At 35.2% G+C, this 26,571-nt stretch overlaps 1 protein-coding gene across 8 annotated transcripts in view; it reads right to left on the reverse strand.

Annotated features, from left to right (window-relative positions):
* rg (A kinase anchor protein rugose) overlaps positions 1-26,571 on the reverse strand; it is a 1,617,632-nt gene that overhangs the window by 1,293,907 nt on the left and 297,154 nt on the right. The gene's annotated exons all lie outside the window — the stretch shown is intronic.

Genomic DNA, 26,571 nt, shown 5'->3' on the forward strand with positions numbered 1-26,571 from the left:
AAAAAATACGTCCAAAATGATTATATATATAATTAATCGGTAGATCTCAATGAACTTAACAAAATAATATGGATGAGTGTAAAAGATCCTGCGTAGTTTTTGAGAAAATCGAGAAAAACGAATTTACCTTGTAAACCTAAAAATCGATGCTGTACGATAGTCAGACTATCTATTACTGTGAAACTAATACTGAAGCATACATTAATAAAAATGTTTCATTATGAGAGCAGCAAGAGCAGTATACAGTGCGGTTAATGAAATATAGCCCAAAATTATCATTAATCCTTAAACTTTATTCTTTATTGAACTATAATATTGTCTAAAAGTAAGACATACATTAGGACACATCACACTGACCTGTATAAATTATTTTCTATACAAGGTGTAATTAAAAAAGTACGGTGAAAGTTGCACGCTGACATCTATCGACGCTGTATCCATTTCAACTAGTAAGCCCTGTAGCCTAAACCTTTGGTACAGTCAGTGTCAAATTTGAACGAGTTATGACATGTTAGTTTGCTTTAGTTAAGGACGTGTTAAAGAGTGTCTGTCGAGCGCTAACATTAAGTTTTGTTCTAAGCTGAAAAAAAAAAAAAAGCCAAAGAATCTCATGAAATGTTAAAATCAGTGTATGGCAATGAAGTGGTGGCATTGAAGACTGTTAAAGTGGTACGAGCGATTCAAAAGCGGCAACGAGGGTCGGTTGAAAATGAGTAACAATCCGGACATTCTTCAACGTCAAAAACAGATGAAAGCGTGCAAAAAGTAACACATATGATTTGTTCAAACAGGCGAATGACTATTCGAGAGCTTTCCGAAGAACTAAACATCTCGTACGGCTCCATGAAAAGCATTTTAACCCCCGATTAAATGGACAATTGGCTTCCTTCTTCATCACGAAAACGCGCTGTGCCACATCCTGCCCTAGATCCGCAAGTTTTGGGGCGAAAAAATATTTCTGTCTGTCCACATTCACTGTGTTCTCCAGATATAGCACACCATGCGACTTTTGGCTCTTCCCAAAAATTAAAACCGTGCTTAAAGAGAAACGTTTCGATACTATTCCTGACATCGACAGAGCTAAGGCAAAGCACCTGAACGCCCTTCCAAAATAAGCTTTCCAGAAATGTTTGCAGTCACGGATTCAACGTTGAGATAAGTGCATTGCTAGCCAAGAACAGTACTTTGAAGGAGATTAATCAAATTCCATGTAAATTTATTACTTTGTTTCTAATAAAATAATTCACCGTATTTTTGATCATACCTCATAGTTTTCGATAAAATCAAGGAAAACCCTTTGGTGTTTAAAATATGTTGTTTATCTCAATCCTATGCGGTTGCTAGTTTTTGCTCTGCTATAATAGATTATTTATATATTTATTCACTGTAAAGTATCAGGTTGTATTTGTATCTACTGTTGTTTGATTTCTCCTAGGAATGACACACATATTCTCCTAACAGTGACGCATTAACAATGACGCACATACTGCTTGTAATTAGGGTTACAAACTGTCCGGTAATTTACCGGACAGTTCGATGTTTGACCTCCTTGTCTGCTGTCCGGTACGACCCCAAAACAAGAGGTTAAATGTCCGGTAATTTTTCCTCTTACTACTCCTGTTCTCTGTTCTATTCAGATTATTTTGAAGTGACGAAAGGAATCGTTAGCGATGAATATGGTTAAAGCAGAACTTATAATTCGCTTTGATATCGACCTGTCGTGCGCAGAATTTGTTTAAAGAGTTAAAGGCAGAAAAAATCACTGAATCTATCAAAACTGCTAAAAATCAACAAAAGTATATTTTCAAGAGCACTGCTAGCACTGCTTCATCCTCAGTTATATCTTCTAATTAAATAATGCATCCAGATCCAGTAAACGTATGAGGCATTATGAGACATTACCAGCCCCAGCGAAGTAGATAAAACTTATTTTTCAAGTATATTTTGTGTATGTCATAATTATATTGCCAATTATAATTCTTTTCTGTTTTAAATACGATGTATTACTTATGGTGCACTACAACAGAATACATCTGCCGACTCAACCAAAACCGGAATAAATAAGTTTAATAAATGTTTCAAAAATAACTAAACTTAGTAAATTCGAACTTCGAATCGCTCAATTTCATGAGTAGTAACCACTTTCAGGTTATCCACACTTTTGACGAGTTATAATATCACAATTTTAAGAGTATACGTGCTCCAGGAGGCTGGTATTTCCATTTTCAAAAGTTACCAACCCTATTCGTAATTGATGGAATGAAAATAGTAGCGTTAAACAGAAAACAGTTGCAGCAAACACCACAGACAAGATGTTTTTATCTACGAAACATACACGATCTGTAATCGAACCGGGGACCCTTATCGTCAAAGATGAACGCTCTATCACTAAGCAAACGATCTTTACCTGGAGAAATACACCATTTCATATTTATGATATCTCGTTACAACAACTTGCTATTAGAAACAAACACTACTTTGAATAGCAAATGGGAGGAAGGATTTAATTATATATAAATCCCCTCCCACACTTTTGTGCATTCTGCGATCTATATGAATGTAGGTGAAGAGTTTCGCCAGCAGAGTGCTATTATCCACAGACAATAGCATACTTCGATTCAGGCTATTTTCAGACTTGATGGCACATAAAACGCACGGAGGCTCTGCGATGAGAGGCTATGAAAAAGGCTGTAATTTCCAAAGTAATGATATGTCTTTGATACTCAGCCACATATACACTAACAAAAGCATACTCCTGGGCACTATCGGCGCGCTTGGACGTAATTTAATCATTTAGTTCGTCTGCATACCTTTTCGTATCAAGACGTTTATTTTCAATTGAAGCTCCAGAATCTAATAGCGTTTTGAATATAAAGGAAAGATAACACCTTGCTAAGTAATGAAATTTCATTACTGTTAGAGTAACTTTGAAAGAGCAGTAACGCCTTTGGGATCACCATGGGAATTGTGCTCTCATACAGCATGCAACTTTTTTTTTTTCTTTTCAAAGCGATTCATTAATTAGACAGTATGATCTAGTGCAGTGGTTTCCAACCTTATTTACCTGGTGCCTCCCTCCATAAACCTTACATACTTCACGCCCATCCATCGCCATTTTTGCTCGTTGATTACACATGATTTTTGGCTGATTCAAATTTTAAGAAAGAGGAAATCTTGAACAAATAATTTTTATGGCATAATATTCGCATTCTTATCGTTACTTTTGTAACTTTTATCAGAAAATCTGTCTTATATACGATAGATACTACATAGTAATACTCACAAGTTGTGCGTTTCATATTATACTAACATATTGATATACAGGGTGTTTCAAAACAACACTGACAACGTTTGAGAGATTACCGTATTCCTAACACCAAGATAAGACAAAAAGTATAGACCAACTTGGGTGCACAAATGCTTCCTTTCGGAGTTATTGGCTGCCGAAAACATGAAAAATATGAATTTTAAAGGTTTATAACTTCAAAAGTAAGGGACCTACCGTAGTCGGGTCAAGACTTCACTGAGGAACTAGTATGTATGCTATCCAAAAATCCATGTTTTAGAATCCTAAGGTAGTCACGCAAGGTAGTCACGCAACAATTTTTGAAGTAGGAGTTTGGCTACAAGAATATCATTTGAAGTACTCACCAACTGAATGAGTATCTTAGGATTCTGAAACATGTATATTTGGATAGGGCATATACAGTTCCTAAGATAAGTCTTGACCCGACTAAGGTAGGTCTTATACTTTTGGAGCTATGGACCTTTAAAGTTCATTTTATTCATGTTTTGGACAGCCTAGAACTGCGAAAGGGAGCATTTGTGCACCCGGGTTAGTCTATACATTTTATCTTATCTTGGTGCCAGAAATCACCTCTCAAAACGCTGTCGGTGTTTTGAAACTAGGGATGCGCACGAGACAAGTCGAAACAGGATTTTCCTCACAAAATTCGAGTCGAGACACGGCTCTTCCTATAGAGAAATATGCATTTTTCGAGTCGAGACATCATTTTTACAACACATTTTCGAGACCAGACTGCCACAAATCTTTTCTCGTGCGCATCCCTATTTGAAACACCCTGTATATACGCAACATAAACACACACACGAAAGGCGCGCGCTAGCCACGGAACAACGGGGAAAGTCACACTCCTTCTGTTAAAGGGAAGAACATATCATAAATTTCTTCATTTCATATATTATATATATATATATATATATATATATATATATATATATATATATATATATATATATATATATATATATATATATATATATATATATATATTGTACTGTTAAATACGACAGGAATAAACACAAAATACGTGAAATTTATCGGTGGTGAATTTTACCAAACCTGAAGTGACAATGCTGTTCCTATTTAACAGTAATTGTCTACAATATACCAGTAGTAACTGCATATATGGAGTTCTGAATCACATAACTCCGTGCATTACAATATCTGATGTCTTTTTTTTTTTTTTTTTTTTTTTTTTGTTCCTGATAAAATCTGCTCCTCAAGACATTTATTTTGAAAATTTTCAACTTATGTTTAAACTTGATAACAATACATTTTTGTCAGTTAGAACGGTAACGGGCTAGAAGTGACTAAAATCAGCACTAGCCCGAATATAATTTTTTTTAAAGAAGAAATTATTATTATATAAATAAACACATCATTGTTATAAGATCTGTAAATATATACACACAAAATTAAACAGAACTAACGTGTAATAAAAGTTTTTTTTAAGAAGGAATCTCACAAATTTAAAAATGGTTTTGGAAACTACTGTGCTTCAAGGTTATCACAAATTCCCGGTTTGTGAGGCACAAATAAAACGATAACTAATTGTTACTTACATTACTTGGTTCGTGAAATCAAATAAGTGCGAGATTCCTTCTTGAGAAACTTTTATTAGACATTAGTTCTGTTTAATTTTATGTGTGTATATTTACAGATCTTAATAACAACGATGTATTTATTTATATTATAATAATTTCTTTATTATTATTATTATTATTATTATTATTATTATTATTATTATTATTATTATTATTATTATTATATTCGAGCTAGTGCTGATTTTAAGCCCTTCTAGCCCGTACCGTTGTATAGTACAATGCAAAGAACATGTAAAAATATGGCTATCTTTAACAACATCATGCTGTTATTACAGTATATTCAATAAAGTAGCTTATTTGATTTCATATTCCTCCATTAAATTCTGGCATTTTCCATACAACTAATGCTGAAGTTTATGTAGAAATAAATAAAAATCCATAAAGCCTGTAACATGCAATGTAGTGAGGTAGTAATGACTAATAATCATGTTCATTGTTGATTTATATAGCTAACGACAGTTCTATATTAGATATTTCGTTCTAGGTAGATATTTGCCTTTTAACCTTTAAATCAACTTAAACCGCTTTAGTCATTTATTTAAAACTTTCAATTCTTGACAAAGTTTTGAAGAACAAAGCAATAAATTGTAATTTTTATTTCGAGGTACAAAACACATTACACACCCCATAACATCACAAAAGTCTGAAGCAAAAGCGCGTTGGTTCGTCCGACTATAGATGCCATAAATTGCTTTCTGCTACGCAAAAGTCCCATTTACGTATGGCCCCCACCCATTTATGTGTATATATACACACACACATTTATACATATACGAACAATGTTTTCCACAAACTCATTTCAGAGTTCCAAATATTTTCTCTCTCTCTCTCTCTCTCTTTTTTTTTTTTTTTTTCTTTCTTCCTCCGCTTACGTTAGTTACGGAAAATCTAATTTCAAACAAAAGCAGCAATGCTCATTTTTCACAAGCGCAAAATAGGTTTAAACATATAGAAGAAACTCGGAATGAATCTATAACCAGAATAAAAAAAGTTGATATAATTTCGTTTACAAACTTTATTCCTGAATTTGCCTCTCTTTTTCTCTCAGATACATACTGTATGTACTTATTATTATTAAAACGTATTCTTTTTAACGAATGAAAATGGAAATAAAGCAAAAACACCTTTGACATGTTAACAGCAGTGAATATACAAATGAAACAAAAACATAATATGTAATACAAATCATGTAGATAAGTTACTTGTTTGTAATAGCAAACTACCGAATAGAGTAATCCTCCATTTTAACGGATAAAAAGGTGAACATCGATTGTGCGTTAGTTCCGATAGGAAGTCTGCAGTCGCTAACGAAAGAAATGAATAATACAGTACTGTAGTACTTTTAATCAAGTACTTTTAGTATGTTGTCCCATCTGACAGCACATTATAATACAGTAAGTTCAACATTTTTTTTTGAAAATCAGGACTTTCAAATTGTATCGACTACTCTAGATTTTGTCCGTTACTTCAGATATTCGTTAAACGTAGGTCCGTAAGACTGACGGACGAGTGTACACGTTGTTGACAATTTACACTATAACTATTCACCTAACATCCGGGATAAGGACGTCAAAAATTCATCTCCGCTAAAACAAATGCTGACATTGGATTTTCTCCTATACCAATCAACGCCAAGTAGGATTACCTTGATCCACTATCTTATGATCAATCTACATCTATTATATCACTTTACTTGTGGTTTCCCCAAAGTATTTTCTCTAGTTGGTTCCTAACAAGATATCTATACTTACTACTCAAATTTCTCGTGGGAGGCACGGTGGCTCTGTGGTAGAGTGCCTACCTTTGGTGCATGGGTTCCCTGGTTCGATCTCCGGTCAAGTAAGTTTGTGGTTGATTTTCTCGGGGTACTCACGTTTCCTCCCACATATTCATCACACCGATTTTTCCACGATTATTCACTTGCCTTAATCATCCGTCTCCCTTAGCGTAACGGGCATAATCGTCGGACGTTAAACTGAAAGATTTTAGTATATTTAATTTTTTCGGATATCCCCGAGTGATGTGTAAAGCCCATATTATTATAATTACGCGTCTAACCGCCCTTTCACATTATCCGGCGATTTGCCGGATCCGTTTCCGGCGAATTGCCGGACAAGGTAGAAAGACATTGCAAGCAATGAAGCTCTTCACATATGTACAGCGGTCGCCGAACATTTATCCGGCGAGCAAAAACAGCCGGATCTCCCTGCTAGAATCCAGCGCGGCAGATCGCCGTGTATAGCCATGCGGGACATTACAAGCAATGAAACTCTTTACATATACGCGGCAAACTGCCGGATGGGTGTTGAGGGAGGAAGCAAGTGTTGCCAGGAGAGTAGAGAGTGGCTGCGATAATATGGGTGCGTGTTTTTTACGTATACAGTATGTGTGTGTGTGTGTGTGTGTGTGTGTGTATGGAGTGTGTTTGTGTATATGGTTCTGTTCTAACCCAGTACACCTGGAGTAATTTTAACCTAACTTGTTACAAACAATACATGGAAAAAGATGACATGTGAAAATAATCGAAAACGACTGATACTACCGAAGTGTCGAATCCATAGGTCGTTGATTAAAGAGTCCAAATCAATATAATTTTTTTTTCTATATAATAGAAGATTAGGATAAATGAATATCCGGGTAACAATGGACAAATGAGCTTCTAATTCTATAAATTTGTGGTGTCCCAAAATTGAAATATACATTATCAAATATTTCAGCAATATTATATATTTAGTAATAATACCATTATGTACTTTCGCAAAGCATGAGAGAATTCATGATGTGATATTTGATAAATATACCGTACCTTATATATTTTATAATTATCTTTAACACTTCTATGATTGTAATTTCTTGAATAGTCCTTTGAATACAGGAACTACAGCAGTGCTTTAAAGAGACTTGAGTCAATAGTCGGAACGCTTAAAATAAAAGAATAAACCCGAAATACTATAATAATAATAATAATAATAATAATAATAATAATAATAATAATAATAATAATAATAATAATAATAATAATAATAATAATAATAATAATAATGCCTACAGATTACCTTAGGCTCAGTGGTTGAGTTGACTTGGGATTCTGGCAGTGGTGGATCTAGCCCGGGGCCGGGGGCCTAGGCCCCCAGTTTTCAGGGTGACGAAACTAATTTAAGCTATTATTTATATATTTTTGAAACTTTATAGTAAACTCATGATATACGTCTGGCAGCCTCCCAGTTTTTACCTTCTAGATCCGCCACTGGATTCTGGGATAGATCTCAACCACCGACTATCCTGAAAGGACTTTATCCTGGTTTTCCCAGTCACAACAGGTGAATACCGGGATCGTATTTTAAATATCTAGAACCTGGACGCTATTTTGCTCAAGTCTATCGATTGTGGAAACAGTATAGAAAAATCTCCTTCAAGTTACCACTTGTCTAAAAAAGGGTGAACCCATACGTGTCTCTGACTTTTTTTCTGTCTATCTTAACAAGGCGAGTAGAAGACACTTTTTGCATCTGTCAATTGCAGCCACCACAATACGACAAGAGTCACAAGGTTTTGTTTATTCAGTTGCACAGCAACCCTGCTCGGATATTTTTCATGCACGGCAAAACGCCGGATAATATGAAAGGGTACACTTCTCATCCAGCAAACTGCCGGAAACGGATCCGGCAAATCGCCGGATAATGTGACAGTATGACATTTGCTGATGCTGACACTTGTAGTGTCTAATTTCGAATTATAAACTTCTTGTAAATAGAGTAATCCTACATTTAAATGGATAAAAAAAGGTGAACACTGATTATTCGTAAGTTCCGACAGTAAGTATGCAAACGCTAATATCTACAACACAAGCGAATAATACAGTACTATAGTACTTTTAATCAGGTACTTTTCGTGTGCTATCCAATCTGACAGCACGATATAACACAGTAAATTCAACATTTTTATTTTAAAAGCAGGACATTCAAACTGAATCGATTACTCTAGATTTTATCAGTTGCTTCAGATACTCGTTAAAGGTAGGTCCGTTCATTTATCCTTCCTTTCTTCTACATATTTTGCTTAACCCTCTTGGTTAAGCTCATCCCACTGTTTTAAATGTTAAAGCAACTTAAAGACAATGAAGAATATGAAAAATGAAGCAAATGAGCCAGGCATCATCATCATCTTCTTCTAAACCTTTTCCGCAGTTAACAGGTAACGGCGTTCCAAATCGATGTTCTTCACTTGTTTATATCTTATGTCAATCCACCGTAACATCACACTGAACCACATCCTTTTTCACATAATCTCCCACTTCTTTGGTTGGTCTCACACTTGTTTGCCATTCAGTTCTATACGATTCATTCGATGAGCTACGTATTCCGAAGGTCTCCTTATATGTTCAAACCAACAAAGTCTATTTTCTGGCAGTTTTTCTATTCCTGGCCCCACCTTTACTGTTTCTCGGATGACTTTATTCTTAAATTTGTTCTTCCGTGTCACTTCACACATCAAGTGCAGCATTTTTATCTCCGTAACATATAACTTCTGCTCCACTCTCTTCATCGTCGTTCAACATTCCCTTCCATAAAACATCATAGGTGCTATTAAGTAAACTGTTTCCAAATCTTTCCTTAAATACTAGAAATACGGATACGCAGTTTAATCATACGGGACATTCAAGTTTCTTCACTATACGAAAGATCTTAAAAACGATTATTAGTTCATGTAAAAGCAGTTTGAAGATATTATCTGGCTCACTTTCTAAATTTTTGATGTTCTTCATAATCTCTAAGATATTCACTATTTTAAAAAAAATGGAGTATGCGCTTCGCGAAGAGCCTTAAAATATTTTTTTTTTTAAATATCAAATTCTCAGTCTGGGTTTTCCTCAGCAACCTATAAGCCACACGGCTATCAACTTTCATACCTACACAATATGATGGCCAGATTTACACTGTTACAACACATACACACACACAAAAAGAAGGGCATGCATTTCCCACAATTATTCTCCTTCTTCTTCTTCTTCTTCTTCTTCTTATTATTATTATTATTATTATTATTATTATTAATATTATTATTATTATTATTAATAATAATAATGCCAAGTAACTAAACGCAGCCATGTTTGAAAAGAGTCTACGCACGTATGAGGCATTCCGAATTGTAAAGGTGTACTCATAACAAAAGTTACGTAAATTCTGAACGATCGAAACTACACTTCAGGTGTTAAAGTAGTAAATATCAAACTGCTCTGTAGCACCAAGTTCTTCTCGTGCCTATAGTAGAAGACGTTCGTCTTTCCCTTAGCAAATACAATTTTAAAATACATGGATGAATACCTTAATCGTTTAGAGTGCATTTTCAGGAAAAATCTTTGTCGAGTTCGCTCGTACTACACAGAACGCCTCATACATTATTTCCTATATATATATATATATATATATATATATATATATATATTGGTGTTGGAGGAAGATGGAAATGATGAAATAGAGAATGTAACAAATGAAGATGTTTTGAAACGTACAGGACAGAAGAGGACGCTTCTAACCAGAATCCTTCGTAGACAGGCTAATTGGATTGGACACATCTTGCGAAGAAATTGTCTTCTTCATACCACCATAGAAGGAAAGATGGAAGGAAAGCGTGGAATAAGAAGAACACAACTGATCTATGATTTGAGAAATAGAAGAAAATATTGGAAGTTAAAAGAGGAAACTGAAGATCGAGAAACGTAGGAGAAACATTTCCACGCCCAAGCCCAACATTGAAAAAAAAAAAAAAAACAGTCTCAGGACCTGCCAAAGAGCAGGATACTTAATAATAATAATAATAATAATAATAATAATAATAATAATAATAATAATAATAATAATAATAATAATAATAATGTGAGTTTGAAGAACTACGCAATTTCATTGAGTCCTAGGGGAATAGAGTGGCTCAGTGGTAGTGCGCTTAAGTGTAGTGCGGAGAGTCCCTTGTTCGAACCCCGGCTAAGTAAATTTGTGGTGGACAACATGATAGCATCGTATCCATGGGTTTTCTTGCGGCTACTCCCGTTTTCTTCCACTCTCTCATTCCACCAACTCTTCCATCATCATTCACCTGCTTTGATTTAGCCTAAAGGGCATAATCGTAGGACGTTAAACTGAAAGATATACTTTCAGTTTCATTGTTTCCTAGTCTCTTGTCAGACTAAGTCCTGCTTTCATCCGAAATTTCTTACATATGAACATGTTTTTCAGAAAAACAAAAGAGATGTTAACCCTAATCAAAGTCGTATGCGAGAATTTAGTGAATATAGTTTCAGTCAATTTGAACTGAATACGTAAAATATTTAATACGAGATCAAATAAAATATCTAGATGGCTGGTAACTTAAATCTTTCCACATGGAAAAGGAAGAAACATTAACGAATTATATAAAAGGCATTAACATTAATATATCTACAGGGTGAGGGTTTCGTTCTCTACAGAATTTCAATACTTCTTGTTATGTACTGAACCGGGTTATTTTGTGTGGCAATTGTTCTGACATTTCCATTTTACTCTTCAAATCAGAATAATAATTTCAATAACAAAATAAACCCAGAAATGGACTACTGTCTCTTGTTCTACTGCTCTTATATCCTGTCAGCCCTGCAAAGTGATATAGAAAACCATCTGCATCTCTCCTCCACGTAAACACAACACCAGCGATTCTACGAAACAAATTCAGTAACTCATTACATACATACATACTGATGGACTTATTGTTAGGAAAATACTGATTCTTGGCATTAAAAAAAATAAAATAAAAAACGCAAAACCTACTAGGGTTTATGTTTGGCATCTTCAGTCAAAATAAATCAAAGAATATATACCACTTGTAATGCGCCGCTATTATAGATCTGTACTATAGCGCATTACACTATGTGTAATATGGATTTTGGTCCGCACCGTAAGATCTAAATTTTAAAATGTGCAAACTTTTCGAATCAAAATCCAGGCCGGTAGCCAGCCCAAAAATTTAGGGGGGAAGGCGATCCAACCGTACTATAGTTCATCACCATAGTATAGTTCATTTGCATGCCTACCGTGAAAATTTTAGGGGGGGGGGGGCAGCAAAAATTTAGGGAGGCCCGGCTCCCCTTAGACTTCCCCTGAATACGAGCCTGTCGAAATCAATAAACAAAATATATATTAGAAAGCCAAAATAGAATGTTAACCAGATATAATGAAGATAGTGTTGTGATTTAATTTGGTAAAGTATAAATATATAATATGAATTTGTAAAATATGGAAACCCCGGATCTAACGTCGAAGATGAACTAATTGTATTAGTATTTATATGCTGTTTCGTGATCTAAATACAAAGAACCAGTAACCAGATGAAGCAATGTGCAATTTTAAGGAAATATTTAGAAGTTAATTTGGAGTTTAATGTAACAGCCTCGACGAATTATACATTATAATGATAATATTGATATAAAGAAATAATATAATTGAAGATAAATATAAGTAAATAAGATGATATATGATGGATATATGATAGTTATAATATGTAATTGGAAACAAAAGGCTGTTAAGAAGATATTGAATATTTCTGAATTAAAGTATTATATAGATATGCATACGCTGTTTCTTGAATAATTGCATCACGCTGTCGGTATTGGTTAAGCTTATGTACACTGATGTCCAAAATTATTGTCGCATGTCTATAAATATGTTGTCGTAGGAATATAATATGATAACGAATTCGCCCGGTATTTCTTATAATGTTGGTATGTGCATAATCGGCAAAGACATGTATGTGGCAATTTTCATGTCAAAAGAGCAGTAAATAAGAACAATAAAATGAAAATAAAACTTTCTTGTCCATTTAACAATATTTTGTTTTACTCATTCTTATTTTCGTATTTATAAGTATTTTCCTATGAAATTTACCACAAATATACATTTTCCGATTATACTCATAGTATGAGTGTTAGAAGTTTCCTGGAAAACCATTATCAAATTATATTCTTACAAGAAGGCAATTATAGATATGCGACAATAATTTTGGACATGAGTGTACAACTGATGGAAGGTAAAAGATAATGTTTTAACTGTAGGAGTGTCTATGTCAGTACCCGAACCTGAAAACAATCAATTTAGAACATACGAAACACCCTTTTACTTCAACCGGAAGAATGATGAGAGTGGTGCGTTTCACGGTTCTATATACAGTTACTATAACTGAAATGTTGGATGAAGCTTGAAATGTTAGATGGATGAAGCTTATTATATAAAAGCCACATGCCCTATTAAACTGAATGTTTTATCCAGAATAGTTCGTCATTGACTTCTTGTTACGTAGAAGTTTTCGGTACGTACGACGTTAAGACGTTACTAGTATTCTTGGATTAATTATAGTTCAATGTAGGAATAAAGAACAAAATAGCTCTTACGAAATTTTAAGAATAAAGCATAATTGGAGTATAAAGAATTTCCCCGTTTCATGGAAAAGCGACACCGTTTAAACCAGCATGGGATCCTCTCTTCATTCCCTTAAAATCAGGAGGTTGTAAAAAAAAATATTTTAAGTCTTCTTGTCGTCTCGCTGCATGAGTTTTCTTGCTTTCTGTGCATATAACTTGTTGAATATATTCTGTAATCGGAAATATGATAGCTGACTTTGCTTCGTGAAAGTAGCTATAAAGAAAATTCTTACATTGGTCTTACATATTTGGCTAAGGTTTATAACAACCATATCGATTCAACCAGTGGTTCTCAACCAAATTCCTATCATGGCCCCATTTTATCACATTGTCTTTCCAGCGACTAGATTATTATTTCTGGTTTGTAATAAGCTTGTATGGGATTTTTAATATAGGGCCTACCTATTGCGAAGATCTCACGATACCCATCTATTTCTATAATAGTAGAATCTATTTCATGTATATAATGGACACAGTAACTTCACTAAAAGCGAATGGATTAAAATCCAATTTGGTCAGTTCATTCATATTACAAATAGCGAATCTGATTCGTCAAACTGTTTCAAAATGGAGACCGTTTGAAAATTTTAAAAGTTCATAACTCCCTTAATTTTAGATTTGAAAATTTTAAAAGTTTATAACTCCCTTAATTTTAGGTTATATAACAGAAAAACAAAATGATTTCTAATTTTGGTTTAAAAAACTTGGACAATTGTTAAAAAAGTTATTGAATATTTTAAATAACTTGGTAATGTGCGTCACAAAGGTTGAACTGGACACTGCCGCACTAGTGAAATCATACCATGCTCAGGTATCTCATTAGCTTTTAATTTTAATCGTATTTCAATATGCAGCTTTAGTTGCATTTACATTTCTCTGGTATTTCAATATGCAGTTAATATCGTAATCGGAAATATCTGGCATTAGTTTAATATCGTACGCCTTCCATTTAAATTGATTTTTAAAGAACTGTGCACCTGTTGAAAACGTTTAGTAGACCTATTTTTAGTTGTTCTTAACAGTAAGTATAAAAATAAAAATATACCTATCAGAACAAAATACAAAATAATATTTAAAAATATTTTCGGTATTAGATTATAATTATATTTATCTCTTCCGTTTATCTTTGCGACCCCCAGGTTGAGAAATCCTGGATTAGACAATGAATTCTACATAGTGGAATGCTTCCATCAAAATGTTAAATTATATAAAGCCAATTAGCTTCTCGCTAACATGTCAATAAAATAATGTTAGTTAGGTTTAAAACTTGGCTACAAAATTATGTGAATATTTCTAATATATTCGAACTGTGTCAGGTGACACACACTCCACCCGCTTTCTTTTTAAATATCCATGACAGCATATTCTACCAACGAAATGTCATTTCTCAGACCGATGATAGAATGAAATCATAACATTGATAAGATATGACATTGAAACACAATTTAAACAAACAAAAAGGCTTCTTTTGTTGCGCTTGTGAATAGGGCTCATCAAATTACGAATTACCTATCTATACGAAACTGACAAAAACAACACATCTCTCTTGGACAATACAATCTGCGCTCCTCTCAAACAAGGCAAGCGCGAGAATGTTGGATAAACTCGATACGACGCTTCTCCAGAATAATTCATCTGCAAACATTCAAAACTAAATTCGTTCCATGTTGGAAGAATTGGCAGAGATTTCCAGCTCCATTTTATGCAGCTAGTAAAGGAAAACAATGACCACTGTCCTGGACGTAAACAATGTTTCTGTCTCTTTCGGACAGGCACAGTTACACAGAAAGGGATCTAAACCAACACCCTTCAGCCACGCATGAACAATCTTATATGATGAAGGAATGGGGACAATTTATTTACTGTATCCCGGAGCTTACACTACACTCTGCTCCCTTCTCACAACTCGACATATTTTGACCGAGATAGAGAGAGGAAGAAAATGGAGCACAATTCCACATGATTTACCCGGGAAAAGGGCAAACCCAAGATCCACAACTCAAGCGGAACCTTACCATGAAATGGCTGTAGATTCACGGGTAATGTCCTGACATTCTAAATCGTCAAATATTAAAAAGAAAAAAAGAAAAACCAACCGCAAAATCTACGTTCTCTCCCTAGAACATCAAATTCTGATATCACAAAATAAGCCATTTTCCACGGGCAATGCAACGCTTCCTACATTCTTTATTACGGAAGATTAAATCTTTAGAGCCCCTCAAAACAGTCAATAAAAGAAAATATAATACAAGAAAAACAAACATAAGGAGAAACATAAATATATTAAAAAAAAGAGGAAAGCAAAGTAAATAAGGAAAAACACGGAAACTTTAGGGGAACTGAAAGAATGGAGCACGGATATTTACTCAGCACTTGAAAACTTCGTACGAAAACAATTTGGAGAAATTGATTCTCTATAATGGCACGGTTATTGTTTTGTAATGAATACGTTCAGTAAACAAAACATTTTAAACCTTACATTTTTTTTTATTTAAAAAAATGCAAGCTTAAACAGTTCTATTACAAACACACAAAACAAACAATGCCAGAAAAATCCAATTTTCTATAGAAACAAAACAAGTATATCATTTACGAACAATCCAGAAGGAATGCACAAATTAATTTTAAAAGTATGCAACTGGTAAAAAGACAGATAATGACGTTAAAATTAAAAGAAATCTAAAAACGAGAGAGGAGATGAATAAATTAAAATGTACAGGCACAGCTATAACAAACACGAGCAATTCAAATAAAAATGCTACAAAGCATTATTAATGGCTGAAAATGCATATTAGTATTAGTATCACTAACGGACCCAGAACGGCCGTTTGGAGAGAGCGAATCGTCTCCGCGACTATGAACTATGCGCGAAATCCGAAATTTAACACCAAAAATAGGGTAAATAACAAAGTATCTATAATATAAATACTCAGCACATAGTATAATAAGCGCTTCCTTTATTTTTGTTGATAGACTATATAATCTATGCTGGAGCTCCGTCGTAGCTAAGCGTTTCGCGTATGCACCTTTGGCGTGTGAGACCCGGGTTCGATTCCCGGCGCGAGCTCATGTGGTTCGGATTTAAAGTCAATCAGTACATGTTTGATATAGTCTCACTGCTGAAAGGAACGCTAAACTCTAATTCAACTCAACTCAAAGCCTAAACTATAATAACTGCAATATGATACTAAATAACTCAGACAAGCTGAACAGCTGAGCTTAGATAAAGGTAGACTTTGAGAAGGGATGGTCATCCTCACAACCTTATGCCTGGATCCAACACTGACTAATACAAGTAAGACATTTTACTGTCGCTAATATCGAAGAGATAAAAAGTGAAAATCTTCTTAATCGTAACTGTCTTTGCTACTGTATAGCAGTAATAGTATGGATCACTTCGGTGAACTTTCGTTCTAGTCTTAATCTTACTTCTTGGAGCCGGTGATCCGAAAGTAACCGACATAATATCAACTCTAGAGAATTAATGTAGAGTTTTATAGTAAACTAGATGAACCCCGTTCTTCACCTAGGTTTGTGGAAAAGATTATTTATAATCTCCTTCCCGCTTGAGAGACACTTTTAAATACAAGTGTCACAATGAAAACCCGTAAGATACTCTACTTTCCACATATATTTTGTAACAACTTACAAGTCTAAAATTAAAAAAAAAAAAATCTTTAATCAAAATATCATGATAAAATTTAACGCTGAGGAGTGTGCTAACCGAGTTCCAAAAGTTATTTGAAAGGAGTCAGCAATTTTCCCATGACTTTGAAATCTATGCATTCGAAATTAATCTCGGCCATTTTGGACATTTTATTTTTCACCTCTTCTGAACTCCATGTCAATGCGAATTCAACTTGGAATTAAACATAATCTGGAATGTCACTATTCATCTTAGCGATCCCAGGAACTATGGATTCGATACTAATGTTGGTCGTTTTCGATTATTTTTACATGTCACCGCCTTCCTACCCCATTCCTACCCCCTTCATAGGGTTGTCAGAGCCCATACCAAGTTTCGCTGAAATTGACCCAGGCGTTCGAGAGTTACACTGGAATATACATACACACACGCATACATACATACGTACATACAATCATAGATCTGGGAGTAGATATTAAAGGATATCTCCATTGCTCACAGCAGCCTCGGGAGATGGTTTTAGAGGATTATACTCCCTAGCTCATAGGAGCCCCAGGAGTAGGTGTTAAAAGGAAGTCTCAGTATCCCATGGCGGCACTGGGAGAAGGTTTTGGTAGGTGAGCGATCAGCATTGGTCTGATAACTTCTTGGTTCCGTCGTCCTAATTTATAGCCTGTAGAGGAGTTATCGGCTTTCTTCGTAGTTCTCCGACTCCTCTTCCTTTCCTCCCGGAGGTGTAGTCTTCTTCTGTTGTCTGCCACTGTTTGTTTATAATTGTAAAAAACACGTGTTTATAGTGAAAACATGTGGCCTGCAGTACATGGGTATATGGATCATTACTACACTATGTGATCAAAAGTATCCGGACACCTCCAAAAACATACGTTTTTCATATTAGGTGCATTGTGCTGCCACCTACTGCCAGGTACTCATTATCAGCGACCTCAGTAGTCCTTAGACATCGTGAGAAAGCAGAATGGGGCGCTCCGCGGAACTCACGGACTTCGAACGTGGTCAGGTGATTAGGTGTCACTTGTGTCAGAAGTCTGTACGCGAAATTTCCACACTCCTAAACATCCCTAGGACCACTGTGTCTGATGTGATAGTGAAGTGGTAACGTGAAGGGACACGTACAGCACAAAAGCGTACAGGCCGTCTATTGACTCGTCTGTTGACTGACAGAGACCGCCGACAGTTGAAGAGGGTCGTAAAGTGTAATAGGCAGACATCTATCCAGACCATCACACATGAATTTCAAACTGCATCAGGATCCACTCCAAGTACTACGACAGTTAGGCGTGAGGTGAGAAAACTTGGATTTCATGGTCGAGCGGCTGCTCATAAGTCACATATCACGCAGGTTAAATGCCAAACGACGCCTCGCTTGATGTAAGGAGCGTAAACATTGGACGATTGAACAGTGAGGAAACGTTGTGTGGAGTAACGAATCACGGTACACAATGTGGCGATCCGATGGCAGGGTGTGGGTATGGCGAATGCCCGGTAAACGTCATCTGTCAGCGTGTGTAGTGCCAACAGTAAAATTCGGAGGTGGTGATGTTACGGTGTGGTCGTGTTTTCTTGGAGGGGGCTTGCACCCCTTGTTGTTTTGCGTGGCACTCTCACAGCGCAAGCCTACATTGATGTTTTAAGCACCTTCTTGCTTCCCACTGTTGAAGAGCTATTCGGAGATGGCGATTGCATCTTTCAACACGATCGAGCATCTGTTCACACTGCACGGCTAGTGGCGGAGTGGTTACACGACCATAACATCCCTGTAATGGACTGGCCTGCACAGAGTCCGGACTTGAATCCTATAGAACACCTTTGGGATGTTTTGGAATGCCGACTTCGTGCCAGGCGTCACCGACCTACATCGATACCTCTCCTCAGTTCAGCACTCCGTGAAGAATGGGCTGCCATTCCCCAAGAAACCTTCCAGCACCTGATTGAAAGTATGCCTGCGAGAGTGAAAGCTGTCATCAAGGCTAAGGGTGAGCCAATACCATATTGAATTCCAGAAGTACCGATGGAGGGCGCCACGAACTTGTAAGTCATTTTCAGCCAGGTGTCCGGATACTTTTGATCACATAGTGTATATACATGGTAATATTACGTTTCTTCAAATCACATCATTTCTATTCGGGTTATAGGTTTAGCTGCTTGTAGATGAAATTCCATCACTGCTGTATACATGTTAGGGCGCTAATCCTAAGGAAAAAATAGCCCTAAGTACTTTCTTTTCAAAAATCTCAGGAAAAATATGTGGTGAATAGAAACAAAAAAAAAAAAAAAAAAAAAACAGAGCAATAGATAACGTAAGCTAACGTGGCTTGTCACAATATAAACTCGTAGTGCGAGTAATCGTATTTAGACCGATAAAACATATGGGAACAAAATAGGTGGAACATATCGCTCAAATCGGCGGAACTCATTATAGGGTTTTCGTTAGGATGTTCCTGGCGAACGTAGGATGTTTTTCGCTAAGTCCGCCTTCACTTTTTTTGGATTTTAATGATTAACTTAAAGAAACTGAAGAATATACAAAATGTAGAAAGTAAGACAAATATTATCTACAAAAGTTTGGGTGAGCAATTCATGACGACGTAACTGTTGGGCACGAAACATCTTGAAACCAATTATTATGTCATGTAACAATTATTAGATAGCATTTTGCAGAAACAGTCTTGCTCACTTTTATAATTTTTGGTGTTCTTCATTCTCTTTAAGACATTTAAAAGAAGGGTGCGGTTAGGAAAGAACATTAGTAACTTAAAAATCAACAATACCTCTGAGTAGGTTGGAAAAAATAGGAGAACGTTATACAGGAAGATTTGATGCAGGCTGATTAAAATTGTATCGACTGGATTGAATGATATACATACTGTACCAAAAGTAGGTATACAGTCCCGTATTGATCGGTCATGACATTTTATATCATTTACTTATTGTTATCTATACAGGTATTGACAGGGGCGTGTAGTGCATATTACCGCTGTTACCGACGGTAACGGTAAAAATATGACAGTTTTCTGTTGTTTTCATATGTCTCTAAATTTCATCATCAATATGACAAGATGTTTACATATTTTCCTTTTCTTTCATTTTTTCTTTTTTATTCTTTTTCTTTCTTTCTCTTTTTTAAGTTCGGACGGCCTATGCCGCATTTACACTGCCAGCGCCACATAGGAACATACTGTTGTTGATACCGTAGATTTCAGAGGTAACGCTAACCCCGATAGCGGTCATTCACTCCAGAAGCACCTTTCACCGTGTCAGCCAGAATCATCCTACGCGCTCGTATTTGGACGTTCGGAATGGCCCTTATGTTACCGTTCGGCTGAGAGGAACAGGAAAAAATAGGAACGTTCCCTGTCAAAATTAGGAGAATCTAGAATATCATCAGCATGTTTATTCTACTCGCTCTCCTCTCGTTATAGAGGATCGAGCTGGCAGTGTGATTCAACTATACTGCTTCGTTTGCTTCCTAATCCAAATATGGAAACTTGGCTGTAATTTCCGTATTCGCAAAGTTATTTCGTTGTCATAACAGTATACAACTTCATAGTAATGATAATTAGAGATAAGTGAAGATGTTTCGCAGCGCTCCTTCTAATTCGTATATTTATTATTATTTAGGATTTATGCTAATTAAGTTGAAAATATTTTGTTTTTAATTTAGTATAGAATACTTTCGATTCAGCAAATTTCCAGCTCTAGCCTCTAGTCTACTAGTTGAATTTGCACTTTGATGCGGTTTGGTGTGTTGGAAAAGAACTGTGCAATCGTCTTCATCATACTGTCCCTAAAATGTGTTTGACAGTCTGACTAGTTTTCAATATTGAAAGCTTATTGCTCAAACATACGATGGAGCTTCGGTTATGGTTGGTGAGTTACACTAAAATACAAATGCTGAGCAATACAACGTTTTATTATAAAATAATAAACTTATAAATGTGACAGTTTCGGATATCTAACATATCCTTCTTCAGACACTATCTAAATATAAGATTATTTTAGATAGTGTCTGAAGAAGGATACGTTAGATATCCGAAACTGTCACATTTATAAGTTGATTATTTTATAATAAAACTTTGTTTTGCTCAGCATTTGTATTTTAGTGTAATTTATTGAATATAGCAAAGCTAATATGAATCAGTTAGTGGTTGGTGAGGTAGGAAACAGCAGCCTCTTGTTAAACAAAGATATACAGAAGTCTATTTTTTATTAATTGTCATGCCCATAGGCTTAATCTAGTGTTAGAAAAGTCCGTTGACTGTACAAAAGGTTGTAAGATTTTTTCTAAAACTATGTCGTGACTTGCTTCTTTATTCTCGAAGTCTTCAAAAAGAACAAATGCTTTGGACTATGTAGTCACAGGCCCGTATCCAGGGGGGTTTAGGGTGGCCGGGTGCCCCTAAATTTTTGCTGTCCTCCCTAAAATTTTCAAGGTAGGCTTGCAAATGAACTATAATATGGTGATGAACTGTAATAAGGTTGGATCAGGTTCCCCTAACTTCAGCCGGCCTCCCTACATTCTTGGACTGTCTACAAGCCTGTGTAGTCAACAAAAGTATCCCAACAACCTTAAATACAAGGTGGAACTATAGAAGTAGGATCAATTATGTGCTGCATAGCTTTAAAGATGAACTGTTAGGACTCTTTAAATCCATGACGAAAACATCGACGAATGAGATTCTCAAACCAGAGTTCGTGCAGCAAAATTCTACCAAACCCTCCAAAGTTTTAACTTCAATTTTTTTTTTTTTTTTTTTTTTTACCTGAACTGTTTTATGTTATAGGATCAAGATAAGAAATCTTGTTCAGTATCTTACTGAAGGAAATTCATGAAATGTAAGTTTCGCAGAAAAAAAAATAGATGACTTGAAGAATATCTAAGGTCATTGAGGACGGTTTCGATTATCTTTAGTAAAAAATGGAAGAACCTGAAGAGCCACACTTTTCAAAAAGATCAAGGTAAATGAAGTGGGATTTGAATTCTCCCCCTCTAAAAATTCGTTGCCAATGCCTATAGTCTGAAATGATTGATACACTAAAAGAAAAAAGTACTAGATTTTTTGATGTTGAAAAACTAGAGATACCTGTAATATCAACAATCGGTAACAATTGTGAAAGTGTCACGCCACGCCACTGGGTATTGACTTAGTTTCTTCCTTATCTGTTCTTAATTTCATTCCACTTATACTTTAAGCTCGGAACAACCCAAAGCAAATAAATTCATTATCTTAATAAATTGAAATGTCATACTTGATCGATGCTGGTCTGTACCTACTTTTGGGCCACTCTGTAGAACAGACTCAACTAGTAGACTTTTCCTACAGTGTTGGAGCAACGAATTCCCAAGGACATGGGAGTAGCAGAGGTTAAAGCTATTAAACGAAATGTTATGGTCGAAAAAATCTAAATATAGTATCTACAACCAAAAAAAAGTGTTCCCTCAATTTATGTATAATCTCCTTCAATTATTGTTTTTGAATTCATTCTATCTCCTATACAAAGAACAAACTTCATAGAAATCGCTTTAGAAATACAAGTATGTGTGTTATCTATTTTTATCTATATAACCAACTGCTCTCATTGGCACTGGCAATCTGATCTTTTAATTAAAACGATTGTCAATTCGTGTTCAGCTCTGATCCTTTATTGTTATTATATCACTTACAACAAGTCAAATTGGTTTCATTATCTTTCATGTTTTTCTAAATCATTAAATGTGAATTCAGAACTTCAGGATATCCAAACCTGCATTTCTATTACGCTAATAAAAGCTGAACGCATGTAAATTCATTTTTAATACAGTTGCAGATACGCAAGAAACTACTCTACACTGGAAACAACGATTTACACAAACGAAGATCAACAATAGGTCTATCTACATTCAAAGGTAGTATTCAAGCATTCAAGCATTTGGCTAACTTTACAGTGACGAGAAAAAAAAAAAAAAAAAAAAAAAAAAAAAAAAAAAAAAAAAAAAAAATCCACTCAGGGTAGACAGCCACGGGAGTCAAATCAAGAGCCTCAGGACTGCGAGAACTGCGGGAGCTGCGAGAACATTAACCAGTATCCTGCTCGGTTCAATTTTCTATTACGATAAAAAAAAAAAAAAAAAAAAAAAAAAGCTTTGAAGTACCCGTTTCTATGAACATTTTCTCAAGTGTGCTCTCTACAAAAACTTTACGTTGAGAACAAAATTCATAATCTAGTGGAAAGATTGAGCACGAAGTTTCAGCTGACTGTATGAAGTTTCACTGAAAAAAAAAAAAAAAAAAACTTTGTAAACAGGTAAAACAGAGTTTACAGTTTCCACTGCAAAGAGAAACATCAATCTTGTTTGCTACCTACATCAAAGTAGCTTCTTGCATTTACGCTCACACTTCAGATCATCTATAATTATACAAAAATTAAAACTAACAGAACAAATTAACACTGTGGTCCCTGTAATTTGTTTCTCTCTTAAATACAAATCACACGAGAAAGTTGTTTAACTTTTTTTCTGTTATTTACAAAAAGTAAATTAACCGTTTTATTCGCTAATGTTATTCGTAGATTGATTTTGATTTAATTAATTTGTATACAACATTTTCAATTATATATATGCTTCATTACCCTTGGATAATTTAAAGCTTAAAAGGTATATTCAGGTCAATGAGTTGTTTAATAAGAACGACGATAATTAATCTACTGACGTAGACCAAGAAAATATCTGAAGAGTCTTCTCAGAACTTTTCAATTACAAATATTCTCTAGCAAACTTTACGTAAAATATTTTGAATAGTTCTATTATTGGTGTAGAGTCCAGGCTTCACGAATCGTTGCGGTCACCATAATTACTAAATACTTCATAATTTTTAAATTCTAAACTGTCACATACATCTCATGGGTGTCGATGAGAAATTTCAAAACGAAAGCCCGAAACGAAAGCGGTTCATAGGATATATATATATATATATATATATATATATATATATATATATATATATATATATATATATATATATACAGATAATCGAGATCGAAAAAGATGCTACAAGTTATATTTGCAACTTCTTTTAGCTTCATAGTACAGTTGAGTCAAGCATTTCTCACAAAATTCCTAAGAAAAGCATCTACATTTCTCCAGAAATCTAATTAAAAGTTTAGCCAATAATGATTCGTTCCTCCTCACTTTCTTCCTTCTCTGGAATTTGCTTCTGCGATGACGATACCCACGCAATTCATGCCCCGGGAATGTCGCGAGTAACATTTCTTTGTTATTTGCTACCTCGTAACCACTTTCAGAAAATCGGTTCTGCACAAACTACATGAGAGAAAAATATAATAGGAAAAACACACAGCATATTGTATTTTGGTGGATTTTGCAGTTAACTCTCTATTATCCTGAATTACTGTCCGTTTGTTTGTCTGCAAAGTTCTCACAGATTTGACAGATTTGGATCAAAATTGTCCCGAAAGCCTGCTAAATTTGTTTCGAGACAGACATATCAATGAATGTCAAACATAGCTTATCAACCATCTCATGATTTATTTTCTTTATGCATCAAATTCAAGTTTAATGATACATGTTTGTTTCATTTAGTTTAGTTTCAAATAACAATTAGAAAAGCAATTGAAAAATTTGACTACGTTCAAAGATCAAGTTCAATTGCTCATAGCTTGGTAACTAAAAGACCTGAAAACCGTATTTCATATGCGTATTGAGCTCGTCAACGTTTACTAACATGCCAAGTTTGGTCAAGATCGGATAAGTTTCATCGATCGTATACGATATATAATATCATTATGATGTGTTTTGTAAACAAAAAAATTAAACGACGGAAGAAACCGCCAGAGAAGGGAAGCATCGGAGCCACCTCAAAAACCGTGGACCAGTATAAATAGGCCATTAAATGACTCTGTCCGAATATTGTATAAAAAGAGCATGCATTGATCCCAGCAACATATACTATTGCAAAAAAGTGTACAGTACTTTCTATCATTATGTCACTTCCTTATTCAGAAATTGTCGATTGAAATTCATAAAGAGGCACGCATCACGAGAAAAATAGTGACTTGTTTTTATCCATTTATACCTATATTTTATGTGTAATGCAGCAAATTTCATAAAATACGAGTAATAGACTTGGACCCATTTAACCACCAGAAGACAGCAGTCTCTCAGCTCAATACACATAGAGTATAAATGACATGACAATTCTAGCTGTATGTTCCACAGACTTCCCCTGTACTCTAAAGGAGGCGGATGATCACTGAAAGTGAATTATGAAAGAACTGGTGGAATGAGAATGTGGGGGGAAACAAGAACTCCGAGAAAACCCGCGGAGGGAATGTTGTCCACTGCAAACGTGAAACGAAACAGAGGCCTGTTGCACTAAGATGAAACTGAAATGAAATCTTTGAGTTTTACGTCCCACGATTATGACGGTTAGGCTAAAGGAGGCGGTGATGATGAGTAATGAATGAAATGGTGGTGCACTAAGATGAGTGCTCTACTACTGAGTCACAGTTCTTACTTTTTAAATTCACATTGCAAAAAAATTATACATATAGTCTTGTTTTAAAAGAAAAGTGACACCTTGAAAAATTGCATTTCCTTGCAACTCTTCTTGAATTGCAATTCTCCTTTAAAAAATGCATTTTCTCATGTACGTCGGAAATTTCAATATTTTAATTTGAAATAACGATATTGGCATTAACTGGTCAAAGTTTTTATTATTATTATTAAGTTTTGTATGTAGACGTATTTTGAACAAAGTATATTATTCGTTAATTGGAACAGCGATAACGTAGTCAGTACGAGTCAGCCCGACTTCTATTCCCGGTGCAGGAGGGATTTAATCTCTCCTTCAAACTTTAGTCCCAGTGTGGTTCGCCTAGGTTCTACAAAATTTGTACCTGTATAAATTTGGATATTAGATCTGGCCGGAACGTGCTGCGGACTTCACCACACCTATCAAGCCGAAGCCTTACTTACCTTCAAACACCTAGTGGATCACATTGCCATGTCCCTCTCTATTGCACTCTCACCTTTCTATTATATCATTACATTGTTGGAGCTATAGGGTACATTTTATATAAAAATGGCCTTATTATATTGTTGCAAACATGTTATATAAATTGTATAACATATAGCTCCGAGGCTTTTCAGCACCGAGGCTATAAGAGAAATGGACCTACATTTTAATGTTTGAATCCGAACCACCGTGATGAGCTCAAATTTTAATGCTCTTCCACTGGGTGATATATATATGTTATACAGGGTATGAAGATTGTAACTGTCAGCTCTAAATTATTTCATTTTAACTGGCCGACCTTTTTATTAATGCAGCATTGCGAAAACACTAATACATTTGCAAGTTTGGTTCAGCAAATTTACATAGATCTACAATTAAAGATAATGGTCCAATATCGCTTATCGTATAGGAAGAAGCACTATCACTATGTGTGTGATAGCATGCAGATACAAAAATTATTGTGCAAATGCAGCGAAAACTTCGCAGTATGTATGTGGTTCCTCCTTCGATTCCCGGATTCGGTGGAAGAGTAGTGAACA

Source organism: Thermobia domestica, chromosome 14 (genome assembly GCF_964235325.1).
Source record: "Thermobia domestica chromosome 14, izTheDome1.hap1.1, whole genome shotgun sequence".
Lineage (NCBI taxonomy): Eukaryota > Metazoa > Arthropoda > Insecta > Zygentoma > Lepismatidae > Thermobia > Thermobia domestica.